At 42.2% G+C, this 18,543-nt stretch overlaps 1 protein-coding gene across 1 annotated transcript in view; it reads left to right on the top strand.

The window, feature by feature from the left end:
- The window catches only part of LOC124722115 (elongation of very long chain fatty acids protein AAEL008004-like), a 138,677-nt gene that overhangs the window by 106,349 nt on the left and 13,785 nt on the right, over window positions 1-18,543 (top strand). The window lies entirely within an intron of this gene.

Here is an 18,543-nt window from a genome sequence, read left to right as displayed (position 1 = left end):
GCATTGTGAACCGCGGGACAGTAGAGGAGCATTTGGGAGACGATGGTTGATTGTGTCAGCGTGACAATGCATGATGGACGTTATGAATCAGTATACGTAGGCTGGGAGGCGATTGTTTGCGGACATTCCTGAAATAGACTAACCTGGCCAGAGCTCCGATGTGGACCCAGCGGAAACCCCAGGATGAGTTTCAATGTCGACTTCGCTACAGAAGCTAGCGTCCAAAATCGCTACTTTCTCTGGTCTCGGCTCTTGAGGAAGTATAGTCTTCCGTACATCCACAGATCTTCGGACACTTCATTGACAGTGTCCCTATCAGAGTTCAAGACGTTATAAAGGCGAAGGGTGGGTACGCCCGTATAGCGTCCACTAACAGTTGTCCAGATACTTTTGATGAGATAGTGTATGATCCGGTGCTACAGCGTGCTTCTCACTATGATTCTGCCATTCAGCCAATTCGTATTTTGAAAGATGAAACTACGTCGATATCTGAGATGTACTTTTTTTACTCTTTGATTAACAGTATTCTTCAATGGACATTTATAACGTTAAAATTGTGTACCTGACCTGGATCTCAACCCGGACAGCTGAGAATTACAGGGTCAAAGATATCTGGGATCGTGTCCCAGTCCGGCACACAATTTTAATTTGTTCCAGAAGTTCATCGAGTTGTAACTGTATAAAAATGTCATAAAACCAGTTGTTAAGCCGAATGTCCCGCTTTATCCTTTCTTCTATAGGTACTAGAGCTTTAACATAGTTTGAATGGTACGGAGAGAAACGAGTGACAAGTAAAACCTTGACTCGGCCCCATGGTGTATGTAATGCTACTGAAAGCGCATAGCAGGTAAAAAATGGGGATCCTGTTTTGATTCCTGGTCCGACACACAAAACTGACTTGTTACAGATGTTGAATGTCATCATCTGCACAATATATCTCTGTATATTATTATCCCGCAAAGTGATTATGCCGCTTCTGAACAGCATGTTACGACACGCTCTAATTGTAATATATGTCCAGTTCACACACTTCTAAAGAACATGATTACAGTGACGAAATTAACTGAGAGGTTGTGGAAACCTGCTAAGCACCTGCGAGTGAAACAAGCTATCACCGGCTCAGAAATATTACCCGATCACTTTCCCCACTCACACAAATTACACACCGCGTTAGTTGGCAAGCACAATAAAATCTTGATATATGTTTCGTAAAATTGGACAATTTGTCTGGTCTGACTCCAAACTTTGCCACTAGTGACATGCCGACAGAAAAAATATGTAAACGTGGAACTCAGTTCTAGACAAATGCAGTATAGTTTCTAAAGAAACTGGCGTCTGCTGTGTTGACAATATTTTCATCTAACTATGCCTCTGAGTCCATATTTTCTGAAATGAACATTAGAGACTCGCTAAGAAACTTTTTGTCAAATGATTCGAGTTTAGCTTGCATTATGCTAATACTTACAAAGTATGCAACTAATATAAATTATTTGGCATCGAATTTGCAACAGCGAAAATCACATTAATTTTTCTTGCATCTATATAAATTAAAAATAATTATTTTATGATTTCTGCATAAAAGGCCTATTTCTCGTAGAAAATAAAGATTATTAATTTGGAAATATTTAGTTTTTTTCATGAATCAGCAACGCAGAACTTCTATGCAGTATCAAAACTTAAAAAAGCATACATTCATACACTATCATAGGTAAAAACATACATAAAAGAACACAAAAAAGGGTAATGTGCGGTATCATAATTTAGTTCTACGATTAGTTTGATGCCATGGCATGGCCGTATTAAACATTTCTTTCGAAAAAATAGCACGATGTACAAAGTTCCGCCATCCCTGGCCTAGAGTGTCCCATGCTTTTTCTGTCTGTCTTAAGCCGGCGGTGCAAAGTGGACACTCCAGGTATATGATATCGTCATACACTGAGTTGACAAAATTCATGAGATAGCGATATTCATTTATACAGATGGCGGTAGTATCACGTACACAAGGTATTAAAGTGCGATACATTAGAAGAGGTGTCATTTGTACGCAAAGTGACTTCATGTGAAAAGGTTTCCGTCATGACTATGGACACATGACGGGAAGTAGCAGACTTTGAACGCGGAATGGTATTTGGAGCTACACACATGGGATATTCCACTTTGGAAATGGTTAGAGAATAATATTCGAAGATTCAAAAACTCAAGTGCGCCCCGAGAATACCAAATTTCAGGTGTTACCTCTCACCACGGACAACGCAGTTGTCGACAGCCTTCACGAAACGACGGAGAGCAATGGCGCTGGCATAGAGTTGTCAGTGCTACCAAACAAGCAACACAGCATGAAATAACCGAGGAGATGAATATGCGACGGACGAAGAACGTATCCGTGAGGACAGTGTGGCGAAATTTGGTGTTTATGGGCTCTGGCAGCAGACGACCGACGCGATTGTCTTTGCTAACAGCACGACATTGCTTGCAGCACCTCTCCTGGGTTCGTGACCATATCGGTTGAACCAGAGACGATTGGAAAACCGTGGCCTAGTCAGATGATCCCCGATTTCATTTGGTAAGGGCTGATGGTAGAGTTCGAGTGTGGTGGAGAACCCACAAAACCATAGACCCAAGCCATCAACAGGGCACTGTGCAAGTTGGTGGTGCCTCCATAATGGGACAGGCTGTATTTACGTGGAATGGATTGAGTCGTCCGCTAAAACTGAACCGATCATTGACTGGAAATGGTTATGTTCGGCTACCTGGAGACCATTTCATGTTCACATACAACGATGTCGTGTCACCGGGCCACAATTATTCGCAACTGGTTTGACGATCATGATGAATTATTCTAAGGAGCGATTTGACCACCCAAATCGCCCGACGTGAATCCCATTGAAAATTTGTGGGACACAATCGTGAGGTTAGTTAGTGCACAACATCCTGTACCGGCAACAGTTTTGCGGTCATGGACGGCTATAAAGGCGACATGGCTTTATATTTCTGCAGGGGACTCCCAACGACTTATTGAGTCCACGCCACGTCGAGTTGCTGCAATACGTCCGGCAGAGAGAGGACCGACACGATATTAGGAATATTCCCATGACTATTGTCATCTAAGTGTATTAGAAGAACTCCCTCTGTCGTCATGGATTAACATCCGTCAGATGGAGCCCAGATCCGTATGCATCGCACACCGTTGCAGGATGTTATCTATACAGACAATAGCTGCTATAGTAGCCATAGTAGCAGATGCATTGGTGCACGTGCTGCTCACTTATTGCCACCCAAGGCTAGAAGACTGACGCTGATGAATTGGTCCCGTTTCAGTGTAGTGGCAAGAAGTGTGCCACCTAGACGAACAGACATTGAGAATCACTCCTCCGGTTAAAACGCAGTTTGTCAGTGAACAGGGGACTACTAAACCGTTAATAGGTAGGTCTGAGGGGAAGATACCACATTCAGCGAGCCATGTGTCAGAGCAACAGTAAAATCAGGCATCGAATCAGCCCCTAAACTACAAGCATACGAACGACATCTATCAGAAATCAAAATAAAAGATTTTTCAAAAGAACTATCAAAACAAAGCTGGGATGACGTGTATAGGCAAACCAATGTGAATATGAAATTCTCTAAATTCTCCACATTATTTAAATTGAACTTTGGAAAGGCATTTCCAAAAGTATGCATGTCTGTATCAACATCTCACAAAAACAGACGGATAACAGCAGGTATTAAGAAGTCCTCCCAAGCACTGAAATACCTTAGTTACATGAAAAAGAGTCGCAATGATCCAGAATTCTTAAATTTCTATCATAGATACAAAAAGATCTATAGGAAGATGCTGATTGTTGCAAAAAAGTCATTTAATAACAAAATAATATACAATGCAGAGATTAAAAGCAAAGCATTCTGGGATGTTATAAAAAAGGAAACGGGGAGAGGCAAACAAACACAGAACAACATACTGCTAAGGGAGGGGATAATGTAATAAGTGATCCACAACACTTAGCAAACTATGTAAAAGAACATTTTTCAAGAATTGCAGAGAAGTTACAGCAAAAATTCCCCAAAACAAATATAACACCTGTAAATAATGTTGCACTAAATACAATGATGTTACTTCCAACCACAGAGAATGAAGTCAATAAAACTGTTCAAAAACTAAAAAATAAAAAGCCAGTAGGCTTAGATGAAGTACCAATGTGTGTACTGAAGCAATGGTTAGAGATTATACAAGGCTCCTTAACAAATATAATAAATGAACCCTTCACATCAGGGACATTTACAGAGCAGTTAAAAAAAGGCAAAGAGTTGCACCTTTGCTTGAGAAAGGTAATGCAGAAGACATAGGAAATTACCAGCCCATTTCTCTGCTGTCACCATTCTGAAAAATAATAAAAGCAATTATGAAAGATAGATTAATGAATTACCTGAATAAATGCAATATTTTAAGCGAATCACAGTTTGGTTTCCGAAGTGGCAAAAACATCTAGTTAGCCATAGTAGAATTTACAAAAGTTGTACTTGATGCTCTTGACAAAGATGGGTGTGTCACAGGCATATTTTTGGATCTTTCTGAGGCCTTTGATACAGTCGACCACAAGATTCTATTAAATAAATTAGAAGCATTAGGAATAAGAGGGGTAGCTAATGACTGGTTTCGATCATACCTAGCAGACAGGGTACAAAGAGTAGACATAACGCATACTTTAAATAGATCTAAACATTTTGTAAAACACTTACGAGAACCAAAATACATTAATATAGGGGTTCTACAAGGTATAATTTGAGGACCAATACTATTCCTGATATACACCAATGACTTCCCCAATGGTGCTACTGACTGTCAAAAAATTATCTTCGCTGATGACATCAATATTATAGTAACTGACAAAACAAAAGAACTCGTTGCAGAGAAAGCAACTGAAACTCTCAAGGAAGTTTACGATTGGTCAATAAGCAATAAAGTGACATTGAACATAAAGAAAACTAATGCCATGAATTTCGGTTTGAAGAGGGGAAAATGACAGCGTGAAATTAAATGTAGATGGTAGCTCTATAGGCTGTGTAACAAATGCAAAATTTCTAGGAATGATTATTGATTCCCAGTTGAAGTGGTGTGAACACACAGAGGTACTTGCAAACAGAATGCCATCAGCATGTTATGCCCTTAGAATCCTATCATCAATGTGTAACATGCAGCGTCTTTTAGTTACATACTATTCATATGTACACTCATGCACGAAATATGAACGCAATTTTCAAACTCCAGAAAAGAGCCATAAGATTAATAATCAAAAATAGTAGTCGAGCTCATTGTAAAGATCTGTTCAAACCACTGGGGATTTTAGCTGCTCCGTGTGAAAACATTTTCCAGTCAGTTGTACACATCAAAAATAACATTGGTAATCACTGCACAAACAGCTCTGTCCATGACCATGGAACAAGAGCTATATTCAACTTACAGTTACCAAGAAAAAATAAACATAAAACTCAAAACAGCGTTTTCTACCAAGGAATAAAACTGTACAATAAATTACCAAAAGATATTAAAGAAATTGCAAAAATACACTCATTTAAAAAGGCAGCTAAAAAGTATCTGTTACGCAATACATTTTATACATTAAAGCATTACTTAGACAAAACAGAGTTGGAGTCTGGTTAAATAAAGTTACACAAATAAATAATAATAATGATTATAAAACATCCAGTATTCCACCTAACACCTTCACATTATGTTTTTTCCCTTCTTTTTTGCCTTTTCTAAAAAAACTTACCCCCCAAGCTATGTATAGCACAATACTAACACCTCTTCCTCTTTCTGAGCTCAACATCTCATTCATTATAGAGGGATGCTGACTCACTTTTTCATGATAGCAAATGGGAAGTTGCGGTACAGAAAATGGCCCAGAGACCACCAGTGTGTGTGTGTGTGTGTGTGTGTGTGTGTGTGTGTGTAGTGAGTGAAGTGTTATGAAACAATGTGTGTGGGTAGTGTGTGCTGTGAATGGCAGTGAGATATGAGTGAACAGTGTGGCGTTACATTATGTAATAAGTTATTTGTAAAATGTATATATACCAGGAGTAAATCTAATGATTGTCCCTAACTATAAGTCTGTAAGTGTATGTGTATACGAATTAGCTTATTTTAAATTGGTCTAAACTTGTAAATACTTTGGCATGTCCAATATCCTTGTAAAAAGAAATCTACGGATAAATAAAGCTACTGCTACTACCACTACTAGATTTTTTTGAGAGTAGAAAGCTGACTGGAGACTCAAAGGCTTCCGCAAAGTCTCTAGTTATGGCAGAGTAGGTGCTGTGCTGATTGGTTGTTATCGAGGTACTAAGGCAAGAAAATATTTATGGTGCTGGGTTGTAACACACAGTTGACCTAGCTCGCGCTGCTCTTGCGTGATTTCCCACTATTGAAGTCTTCTACAGGACCGTGAAGTGTTGAACAGCCCAGGTTCAACTCTTAACTCATCCCAAGCCGATTGTGCGTAGCCTCTACTTCTAATGACCTGTCCACACGTAATGTAATCCACATATGTTCCCCGTAACATGTTGACGTTATTAATGTGTGACAGTTTGAAGCAGCACGCAGTCAGTAAGACGATACCGTAGACTTCTGATCACACGGCCTTATGCAACCACACAAAGCCTCATACCTTAATACCATATTGTTTTCCTGCCACAATATAGTCCACACATAATTACAAATATTCAGGAACTCTTAACTTAAGAACATGAGTGTAGCTACTATTTTGAGTAGAAAATCCCATTTGGAGTCAAGTATGGTACCACACTAGGTATCAACGAGCTGTAAATTAATGTTTGAGCTCCACATGATTTATCAACAAAGTTAATAGTAAAGGTGCGCTCCTCCGAATTTGGACCTGTTTCTAAGAACGTTGTATTACATGTTTGGGTTGTAAGTCGCACAACAGGGACTGAGGAGGATCAGCTAGGTACCTGAAAGAATCCTGCTTCAGCCGAAGTGTAAGAGCTGTCATCTGGAACAAAAGGCAACGACAGTCTTTTACCCTTTTGAGCTCTGGCCAACTGGAAAATTTTTGAATTTAGTCCAGCCTGGTAGTTTTTAGATTTATAAAAATTTTAAAATGTGTGTGAAATCTTATGGGACTTAACTGCTGAGGTCATCAGTCCCTAAGCTTACACACTACTTAACCTAAATTATCCTAACGACAAACACACACACCCATGCCCGAGGGAGGACTCGAACCTCCGCCGGGACCAGCCGCACAGCCCATGACTGCAGCGCCCTAGACCGCTCGGTAAATCCCGCGCGGCTTAGAATTATACATCGGCGCTTTCTCTACTCTGATAACGAAATTCCATTGACAGAATCTCTTCACACCAATACATTTAAGAATCTGATAATTGTTATATTGACGACTTCGTTCTAGCAGGACTTGGCCATCTCATGCACAGTGGTTACTGTGTCATTTTCTGCAGCCGGCCGAAGTGGCCGTGCGGTTAAAGGCGCTGCAGTCTGGAACCGCAAGACCGCTACGGTCACAGGTTCGAATCCTGCCTCGGGCATGGATGTTTGTGATGTCCTTAGGTTGGTTAGGTTTAACTAGTTCTAAGTTCTAGGGGACTAATGACCTCAGCAGTTGAGTCCCAAAGTGCTCAGAGCCTTTTGAACCACCATGTCATTTTCTGCAAATTACGTTGATGACGCAGGCCTCAAACAGACCTTTACTGGATGCTCCACATGCGTGGGTGTTACACATCTGCAGTTCCAAATTATAATACGCTGTTTTTTTAGGTCAATGACTTCTGCTTCAAATGGCTCAAATGGCTCTGAGCACTATGGGATTTAATATCTTAGGTCATCAGTCCCCTAGAACTTAGAACTACTTAAACTTAACTAACCCAAGGACATCACACACGTCCATGCCCGAGGCAGGATTCGAACCTGCGACCGTAGCGGTCGCGCGGTTCCAAATGACTTCTGCGTTTGGCTGTATCGTATTCTGGCAGTCGCCTTCGGGGAAAGAATCTGCAGACGTTTTCTATATACGGGGAAGTACAGTGCAGCAGGAAATAATGCGTTGCGCAATGGGCATTGTGACCTTGAGTGAAACTCACGAGAGGAAGGACTTCAAAGACGGCAGTTGCCTAAAGAAAGTTACTCTCGATAACAATCTCTGGCAAATCAAATTGTCTAAGAAGAAATTCGTAGATGATGGCTGTGAGCACAGTTTTATGTCTGACAGCGCTAAAGGATGTATGCAGCCATGCGCATCCATTACAGTTGTTTACCTCGTAATACGTGAGATGTTACATAACAGCTAGATGAACATTTCTATACAACCCAGTGAAAGACTGCATTTTTTTGTGTCAATACTAATTTCCCAACAATCTCCATGGCGTATCTCCATCTGATGGCTATGAACATGGAACATTTGCAAAATACCTGCCGGCCTGGGTGGCCGAGCGGTTCTAGGTGCTACAGTCTGGAACCGCGCGGCCGCTACGGTCGCAGGTTCGAATCCTGCCTCTGGCATGGATGTGTGTGGTGTCCTTAGGTTAGTTAGGTTTAAGTAGTTCTAAGTTCTAAGGGACTGATGACCTCAGACGTTAACTCCCATAGTGCTCAGAGCCACTTGAACCACTTGCAAAATACCCAAGTGTGGCAGCCACAGCACGTTCATTGTACTCAAAACAATTATCAATAACTACATCTACATCCATTCTCTATAAGCCTCTGAGAAGTGCATGGCAAAGGGCACATTCCATTGTACCGCTTCTTTCTGTTCCATTAACGTATGGAGCGCGGGGAGAATGATGGTTTAAATGACTGTGAGTGACGTATTTAGTCTTACTCACGAACCTTACGGGTTGTAGTGTATTTCCATATTTATCATTTCAAAATCGTTGGCCGGCCGGTGTGGCCGCGCGATTCTAGGCACTTCAGTCTGGAACCGCGCGACCGCTACGGTCGCAGGTTCGAATCCTGCCTCGGACATGGATGTGTGTGATGTCCTTAGGTTAGTTAGGTTTCACAATAGTTATAAGTGCCCCCTCCCCCCCCATGAACCATGGACCTTGCCGTTGGTGGGGAGGCTTGAGTGCCTCAACGACACAGATAGCCGTACCGTACGTACAACCACTACGGAGGGGTATCTGTTGAGAGGCCAGACAAACGTCTGGTTCCTGAAGAGGGGCAGCAGCCTTTTCAGTAGTTGCAGGGGCAACGGTCTGGATGATTGACTGATCTGGCCCTGTAACACTAACAAAAACGGCCTTGCTGTTGTGGTACTGCGAACTGCTGAAAGCAAGAGGAACCTACGGCCGCAATTTTTCCCGAGGGCATGCAGCTTTACTGTATGATTAAATGATGCTGGCGTCCTCTTGGGAAAAATATTCCGGAGGTAAAATAGTCTCCCATTCGGATCTCCGGGCGGGGACTACTCAGGAGGACGTCGTTATCAGTAGAAAGAAAACTGGCGTTCTACGGATCGGAGCGTCGAATGTCAGCTCCCTTAATCGGGCAGGTGAGTTAGGAAAATTTAAAAAGGGAAATGGATAGGTTAAAGTTAGATATAGTGGGAATTAGTGAAGTTCGGTGGCAGGAGGAACAAGAATTTTGGTCAGGTGAATACAGGGCTATAAACACAAAATCAAATAGGGGTAATGCAGGAGTAGGTTTAATAATGAATAAAAAAATAGGAGTGCGGATAAGCTACTACAAACAGCTTAGTGAACGCATTATTGTGGCCAGGATAGACACGAAGTCCACGCCTACTACAGTAGTACAAGTTTATATGCCAACTAGCTCTGCAGATGATGAAGAAATTGATGAAATGTATGATGAGATAAAAGCAATTATTCAGGTAGTGAAGAGAGACGAAAATTTAATAGTCATGGGTGACTGGAATTCGACAGTAGGAAAAGGAAGAGAAGGAAACACAGTAGGTGAATATGGATTGGGGCTAAGAAATGAAAGAGGAAGCCGCCTGGTAGGATTTTGCACTAAGCATAACTTAATAATAGCTAACACTTGGTTCAAGAATCATAAAAGAAGGTTGTATACATGGAAGAACCCTGGAGATACTAGAAGGTTTCAGATAGATTGTATAATGGTAAGACAGAGATTTAGGAACCAGGTTTTAAATTGTAAGACATTTCCAGGGGCAGATGTGGACTCTGACAACAATTTATTGCTTATAAACTGTAGATTAAAACTGAAGAAACTGCAAAAAGGTGGGAAATTAAAGAGATGGGACTTGGGTAAACTGAAAGAACCAGATGTTGTAGAGAGTTTCAGGGAGAGCATAAGGTAACAATTGCCAGGAATGGGGGGAAAGATATACAGTAGAAGATGAATGGGTAGCTCTGAGGGATGAAGTAGTGAACGCAGCATACGATCAAGTAGGTAAAAAGACGAGGGCTGGTAGAAACCCTAGGGTAACAGAAGAAATATTGAATTTAATTGATGAAAGGAGAAAATATAAAAATGCAGTAAATGAAGCAGACAAAAAGGAATACAAACGCCTCAAAAATGAGATCAACAGGAAGTGCAAAATGGCTAAGCAGGGATGGCTAGAGGACAAATGTAAAAATGTAGAGGCTTATCTCACTAGGGGTAAGATAGATACTGCCTACAGGAAAATTAAAGAGACCTTTGGAGAAAAGAGAACCACTTGCATGAATATCAAGAGCTCAGATGTAAACCCAATTCTAAGCAAAGAAGGGAAAGCAGAAAGGTGGAAGGAGTATATAGAGGGTCTATACTGGGGCGATTTCTTGAGGACAATATTATGGAAATGGAAGAGGATGTAGATGAAGATGAAATGGGAGATATGATACTGCGTGAAGAGTTTGACAGAGCACTGAAAGACCTAAGTCGAAACAAGGCCCCGGGAGTAGAAAACATTCCATTAAAACTACTGACAGCCTTGGGAGAGCCATTCCTGACAAAACTTTACCATCTGGTGAGCAAGATGTACGAGACAGGCGAAATTCCATCAGACTTCAAGATGAATATAATAATTCCAATCCCAAAGAAAGCAGGTGTTGACAGATGTGAAAATTACCGAACTATCAGTTTAATAAGTCACAGCTGCAAAATACTAACGCGAGTTCTTTACAGACGAATGGAAAAACTGGTAGAAGCCAACCTTGGGGATGATCAGTTTGGATTCCGTAGAAATGTTGGAACACGTGAGGCAATACTGACCCTACGACTTATCTTAGAAGAAAGAATAAGGAAAGGCAAAACTACGTTTGTAGACTTAGAGAAACTTGTAGACTTAGAGAAAGCTTTTGACAATGTTGACTGGAATACTCTCTTTCAAATTCTGAAGGTGGCAGGGGTAAAATACAGGGAGCGAAAGGCTATTTACAACTTGTACAGAAAGCAGATGGCAGTTATAAGAGTCGATGGACATGAAAGGGAAGCAGTGGTTGGGAAGGGAGTGAGACAGGGTTGTGACCTCTCCCCGATGCTATTCAATCTGTATATTGAGCAAGCAGTAAAGGAAACAAAAGAAAAGTTCGGAGCAGGTATTAAAATCCATGGAGAAGAAATAAAAACTTTGAGGTTCGCCGATGACATTGTAATTCTGTCAGAGACAGCAAAGGACTTGGAAGAGCAGTTGAACGGAATGGACAGTGTCTTGAAAGGAGGGTATAAGATGAACAGCAACAAAAGCAAAACGAGGATAATGGAATTTAGTCTAATTAAGTCGGGTGATGCTGAGGGAATTAGATTAGGAAATGAGACACTTAGAGTAGTAAAGGAGTTTTGCTATTTGGGGAGCAAAATAACTGATGATGGTCAAAATAGAGAGGATATAAAATGTAGACTGGCAATGGCAAGGAAAGCGTTTCTGAATAAGAGAAATTTTTTAACATCGAGTATAGATTTAAGTGTCAGGAAGTCGTTTCTGAAAGTATTTGTATGGAGTGTAGCCATGTATGGAAGTGAAACATGGACGATAAATAGTTTAGACAAGAAGAGAATAGAAGCTTTCGAAATGTGGTGCTACAGAAAAATGCTGAAGATTAGATGGGTAGATCACATAACTAATGAAGAGGTATTGAATAGAATTGGGGAGAAGAGGAGTTTGTGGCACAACTTGACTAGAAGAAGGAATCGGTTGGTAGGACATGTTCTGAGGCATCAAGGGATCACCAATTTAGCACTGGAGAGCAGCGTGGAGGATAAAAATCGTAGAGGGAGACCAAGGGATGAATACACTAAGCAGATTCAGAAGGATGTAGGCTGCAGTAGGTACTGAGAGATGAAGCAGCTTGCACAGGATAGAGTAGCATGGAGAGCTGCATCAAACCAGTCTCAGGACTGAAGACCACAACAACAACAACAACAGTTATGAGTTCTAGGGGACTGATGATCTCAGATGTTAAGTCCCACAGCGGTCATAGCATTTGAACCATTTACTTGAAACTTTCTCTGGATGGCTTGCGTCATCTTCAACTGTCTGCCAGTTCAATTTCTTCAGTATGTCTGTGACATTCTCCCAAGGGTCAAACAGACCTGCGGCCATTAGTATTGCCATTCTCTGCATACGTTTAGTCACTCTGAAATCTTATGAGGATCCGACAGAATATTTGTGCAGCTTTTTTCACACAGTATTTCATTATAGATAACTCCATCATCATTGTCTGCAAGCTCATTAACGTACGACGCGAACAGCAAGGACCACAAAAATACTTCCCTGGAGCACAACCGAAGTTACTTCCGCATCTCTTGAAGACTCTCAATCCAAGATAACAAGCTTCATGCTCTCAACCAAGAAATCCTCAGTCCAATCGAAAATCTCGCTTGGTACCCCATACGACAGTTCTTTCAATAAAAAGTGTCGTTGTGGTACTGAATCAAATGCTTTTCTGGAGTCGAGAAATGCTGAAAAATTCTTTACATGTGAGACAAGGGGGAAGTACTAGGGTGCAACATCAAGTGAATAGATGGAATATTCCAACAATTCGTACCTCACTTCTGTCTGTTTCCGCATTGGTAAACATCTTTGTGGGCAATTGTTTTTACATCTGCACCTGACTGTATACTCCACAAGCCACCGTACGGTGCGTGGCGGAGGGTATCCTATATCACTACTAGTCATTTTCTTTCCTGTTCCACTCGCAAATGCCGGCCGGGGTGGCCGAGCGGTTCTAGACGCCACCGTCTGGAACCGCGCGACCGCTACGGTCGCAGGTTCGAATCCTGCCTCGGGCATGGATGTGTGTGATGTCCTTAGGTTAGTAAGGTTTAAGTAGTTCTAAGTTCTAGGGGACTGATGACCTCAGAAGTTAAGTCCCATAGTGCTCAGAGACATTTGAATTTGAACCACTCCCAAGTACAACGAGGGAAAGAAGGACTACGTACATGCCTCCGTGTGAGTCCTAATTTCTGTTATCACATCTTCGTAGTCCTTACCCGAAATGTAGGTTGGCGCCAGCCGAATCTATCTGCAGTCAACTTCAAATGCCGGTTCTTTAATTTTGCTCAGTAGCGTTCCTCGAATAGAACGTCGCCTTCCCTTTAGGAATTTCCATTTGAGTTCCCAAAGCATCTCAATAATTCTTATGTGTTGTTCGAATCTACCAGTAACAGATTTAGCAGCCCGCGTCTGAATTGTTTCGTTGTCTTCCTTTAATCGGACCTGATACGGATCACAAACACCCGAGCACTAATCAAGAAAGAGACGCACTACATTTAGAGCTAGCTGCCATCCATCACACGAACTAGAAAATTGTCTAACTCATCTTGTATCTTGTCACTCAACGACCAAACGTTCCGGTACACCACATCATCATCAGCAAACAGCCGCAGATTGTTGCTCACCCCGTTTCAGATGCAACATGGATTTTTGTTTTTTGTTTTACTGTCTGTACTTCTTCTCATACATTCGTCTATTTTCGAGCTGTTCAAGAATACTTAAGAAATATTTAAGGATCTATACACATTTTATATCCTAGAGAAAACTTATCTCGTATTTTTCAACACATTAAAACTTCGCTTTTTTGGCACCGAGGCTACAGCCCTTCCAACCTCTGTTTTCTAGTCAGTTCTGTGAAGAGTTGTGGACGTCCAACCGTTTAGCACCTAGGTGTAGTTTCACTGTCCTGCTACCTCTTCCCGTAGATGCTCACGACAGTAGCACGTGAACATTCGACCAGCTTCGCCGTTTTCCAGAGACTCGTTCACAGCTCTGCGTAATAATAATCTGCCGTCGTTTGCCAAAGTCGCTTATCTCAATGGATTTCCCCATTAGCACCCCATATCTTCGCTAGGGCGATCCCTCATCCGTGCCTGTTCCGCTTACATACTTTTTCTACCGCATCAGCCGAAAAGCCACCAGTCGACATACAACGTCGCGGTGGGCAGTGGTCTTAATGCTTCGGCTCATCAGTGTAAATTCAGTTCATAAACAGAGCAAGATCCACCAGAAGCTGATCGTAGCCATGTGTGCCAGACTGCTAACATTTGACAAGAAAACCTAAGCAACTGCAAAACTCAAATGTAACACGCAAAGTCGTAAAGAAAAAGTATACATTACCTTGTGTTGCTGAGCAGACAAATAAGAGGAGCGATATACGCATGTTGCTCTCACGTCCTCTATACGAACTTACTACTGCACTTACGCATAGCTCTCTTTCTTCTTTTTAGTGCATCTTATTGTAGCGAAGCTCATTATCACTTCTTACCAGTGTCACGCCTTCTAAACACAGCAGTGATAAAACAAAATACATCAGACAACAGTCTGGCCATTACATAAAATTTCTCATGACTACTTTCTGGCCAACACGGTCTGCATGCTCGCAACGACAACAACAAACACACTCCACCGGACTTCTACCCTCTGACTGCTCCTTCCTCCTTTCGAAAGCTAGTCTGTCCAAGTAATGCGACCACGCCCTCAATGTTCATTGGCAGAGCCAAACTCCCTCAGTAGTTCACGGGCAAGGACTAAGTGTAGCCGATGTAGCAGAGAAAATGCGGTATTAGGTCATTGTGTTACTGGTACAAAAGCAAAAGTGCGTGCCGTCAATACACATATAAATACACTGAAGAGCCAAAGAAATTGGTACACCTGCCTAATATCGTGTAGGTTCCCCACAGGTACGCAGAAGTGCCATGGACTCGACTAATGTCTGAGATGGAGATGGAGGGAACTGACACCATGAATCCTGCAGGGCTGTCCATAAATCCGTAAGAGTACGAGGAAGTGGTGATCTCTTCTGAACAGCACTTTGCAAGGCATCCCAGATATACTCAATAATGTTATGTCGGGGGAGTTTGGTGGCCGGCGGAAGTGTTTAAACTCAGGAGAGTGTTCTTGGAGCAGTTCTGGACTTGTGGGGTGTTGCATTGTCCTGCTGTAATTGCCCAAGTCCGTCGGAATGCACAATGGGCATGAACGGATGCAGGTGATCAGACAGGATGCCTATGTACATGTCACCTGTGAGAGTCGTAGCTAGACGAATCAGGAGTCTCATATCACTCCAACTGCACACACCTGCGAGCTAACATCCCAAAGATGTTCGGGCTCACATGCGGTTCCTTTTCGTCGAAATGTCTTGGCTCAAACTCGTGTAGGGGGTTGAACCGCGCGTGTCGCATTACACGCCCTAAATTAGACACTTGCGACCCTTTGGTTAAATTGTCTGGCTGATGGCAAGTTTGCGAAATACAAAATTAACATAACGTGTAATAGCAGTAATAATAATATCGGGAACTAAATTAACGACCCATAAATGATGAAGGCCACACAGTTGCGATTTAGTTAGAATGATGTTTATTCAGAAAGCAAACTATAGCGAAAGTGGTCGTATTTAGAGTTACTGTTACACTCGAGTGCATATCCATTTGACACAGTTCGATCATTCACAATCTCATCGCGAAATACAAGATATTTACGCAAAAAGTTAGAGTTCACACCAGGCGCGTAGCTGCTCGCCGCTCAGAGACTAAGTCCCGCGATACCACACAACGCGAAATTTTCTAAGTTGTTTCACCTCCTAGCTGCCTAAAGACCGACCGACAATGGACATGAACGGATGCAGGTGATCAGACAGGATGCCTATGTACATGTCACCTGTCAGAGTCGTATCTAGACGAATCAAGAGTCTCATATCACTCCAGCTGCACACACCTGCGAGCTAACATCCCAAAGATATGTGTGTGTGTATGTGTGTGTGTGTGTGTGTGTGTGTGTGTGTGTGTGTGTGTGTGAAATAATATTTATTTTAGTATGATTCTTTTTTTGTGGCTGCATGTGTGGGAGGGACGATTTTATCTTGTCACTCCTTTTATTAAATGTAGTAGGGAGCCTGTGCCGATGGGTGTTTGCTCGTTTATCACATGTTTGTTTTCAGCGATGGCTTTCTAAATGTGGAAGTTTTCTTGCATTTGTATAAGGTATTTGTCATGGTTGTTTATTCTATATATTACTACATGATAGCAAAAACCAGCCACCAGACCTGTTTATAACCTATAGGTACATTGCTCCAAAAGGTAAACTAAATAGTAAAAATACGCATATATTCCAGGTCACTGAAGATGCCTTGCAAGAATAAAGGCGAAACGAGTATGGCACGAAAATTGTGCTTCATTCAGTTGTAGTCAGACGGTCCTTAAAGTAAAAAGTACCAATATAACGGATCATGTGTAATTTGGTCATTAAAAGTGACAGCTTTGAAGCTGGTGGATGGTCATTGGTGCATGTACAAGTGCTTCAATATGCCTCCACAATACATCCCACACATGCTCAATGGGATTTAGCTCAGGGGAACGGCCAAGCTAGTCAATTCGCCGAATGGAGCTCCTCCTACTGGAGCACCAAAGCTAGCGTGTTCGATAGAGCAACTGCGCTGGAGGTGGAGCGGAACGCCCTACCACAACTCCTAATCCAACCTTGTGGCCAGCGATACAGATAGCCGTACCGTAGGTGCAACCACAACGGAGGGATATCTGTTGAGAGGCCAGACAAACGTGTGGTTCCTGAAGAGGGGCAGCAGCCTTTTCAGTAGTTGCAGGGGCAACAGTCTGGATGATTGACTGATCTGGCCTTGTAACACTAACCAAAACGGCCTTGCTGTGCTGGTACTGCGAACGGCTGAATGTAAGGGGAAACTACAGCCGTAATTTTTCCCGAGGGCATGCAGCTTTACTGTGAAAGCTGCATCAGACCAGTCTCAGGACTGAAGACCACAACAACAACAAATGTGTGATTTCCGTTCGTCTTATTGCATATTTCCTTCAATTACCTTCTGTACTATACTGTATTAGTTCTTTGAATCTATGACCGAACTTTCAAAGAGCAATATTATTTGGCAATGAAACATAATGCAAAAGTTACTTTCGTTATTAGGACTGGCACACCAGTTTCGTATTGGTAATTTTGGAGCTTCGAGGAAATATTTCTATGCTATGATGTTTCTGACGTTGAAGTATGCTAAACTAACTCACTGATTGTGGTTTAGAAATGTACTTAACATTCTGCAGGAACTACTACGTTTGTCCTCTTTTCTTTTAAAGCCTAATATTTGTACGCTTAAATAAGATATCGTAATTCTGTGACACATTTTCCATACTCTTGGATATTTATAAATGTTCCGGTATTTATTAATTTTCTGGTGTATTGGTCATAAATCCTAGCGAAATGCAGACTGTATTTTATATGGTGGCACTTATATGGTGGCCTACAGATTAACGTGGACTCCGAACCACGGTTTATCTTGACACTTTGGACAATAGCAGATCCTTGCCAGACGTAAAAGCAACAATTGTTGACACAAAATCTTGAATGGTAAAAAGCACTGAATTTGAACTATTCTCGGGTATCCGACCGGGTAGCGTCGTAATTTCTCCACAATATTTCGGCAGACGTACACGCTGCCATCTTCAGGTGGTTCCTGACGAATGCTGTGCTGTTCCTCTCGGCGCCCTATATATACTACCCCCTCCACCGTTCCTCTTCTGGAGTCTTCGGTGAGGCCGGCGCGACGGGTACTGGAAGTGGTGTGGGTAGCGGCGCCTGGGTCTGAACTGGGGTCTGCAGTCTCCCTGCTACCGCCGTCGGGGGCGGTCCTCGATCTCTGGGACCGCATTTTTCTCTCCAGGCTGAGTGCAGGGTTCCAAGCGTGACTAAGTTCGAGGCCGCTGTCTTAATTAATTAGATCGTCCTGTAGTCGGATTTCGATGGTCTCTTTAGTAACGCATTCCCAGAAGTAGGAGGATTGATGGAGTATTTTTGTTTTTTGATAGTCCATAGTATGGACAGTCTTTATACAATGGTCAGCCATGGCTGATTTAGTGGCCTGGCGTAATTCGGTACGGCGCTTGTGTTCGCCGCGACTCTCTTCTACAGTGCGGACTGTCTCCCCAATGTATGATTTTCGGCACTGACAGGGAATTTGATAAACGCCTGGTTTTCGAAGGCCTAGGTCATCTTTCACTGAATCCAGTAGAATCAAGGTTTTTGCAGGGGGTCGGAATACACATTTCACATTGTGTTTCCCCAGGATTCTATCGATTTTTCTTGAGGTTTTTCC

Source organism: Schistocerca piceifrons, chromosome X (genome assembly GCF_021461385.2).
Source record: "Schistocerca piceifrons isolate TAMUIC-IGC-003096 chromosome X, iqSchPice1.1, whole genome shotgun sequence".
NCBI lineage: Eukaryota > Metazoa > Arthropoda > Insecta > Orthoptera > Acrididae > Schistocerca > Schistocerca piceifrons.
The sequence above is the reverse complement of the archived record's forward strand: the minus strand, read 5'-3'. Positions and strand labels throughout refer to the sequence as shown.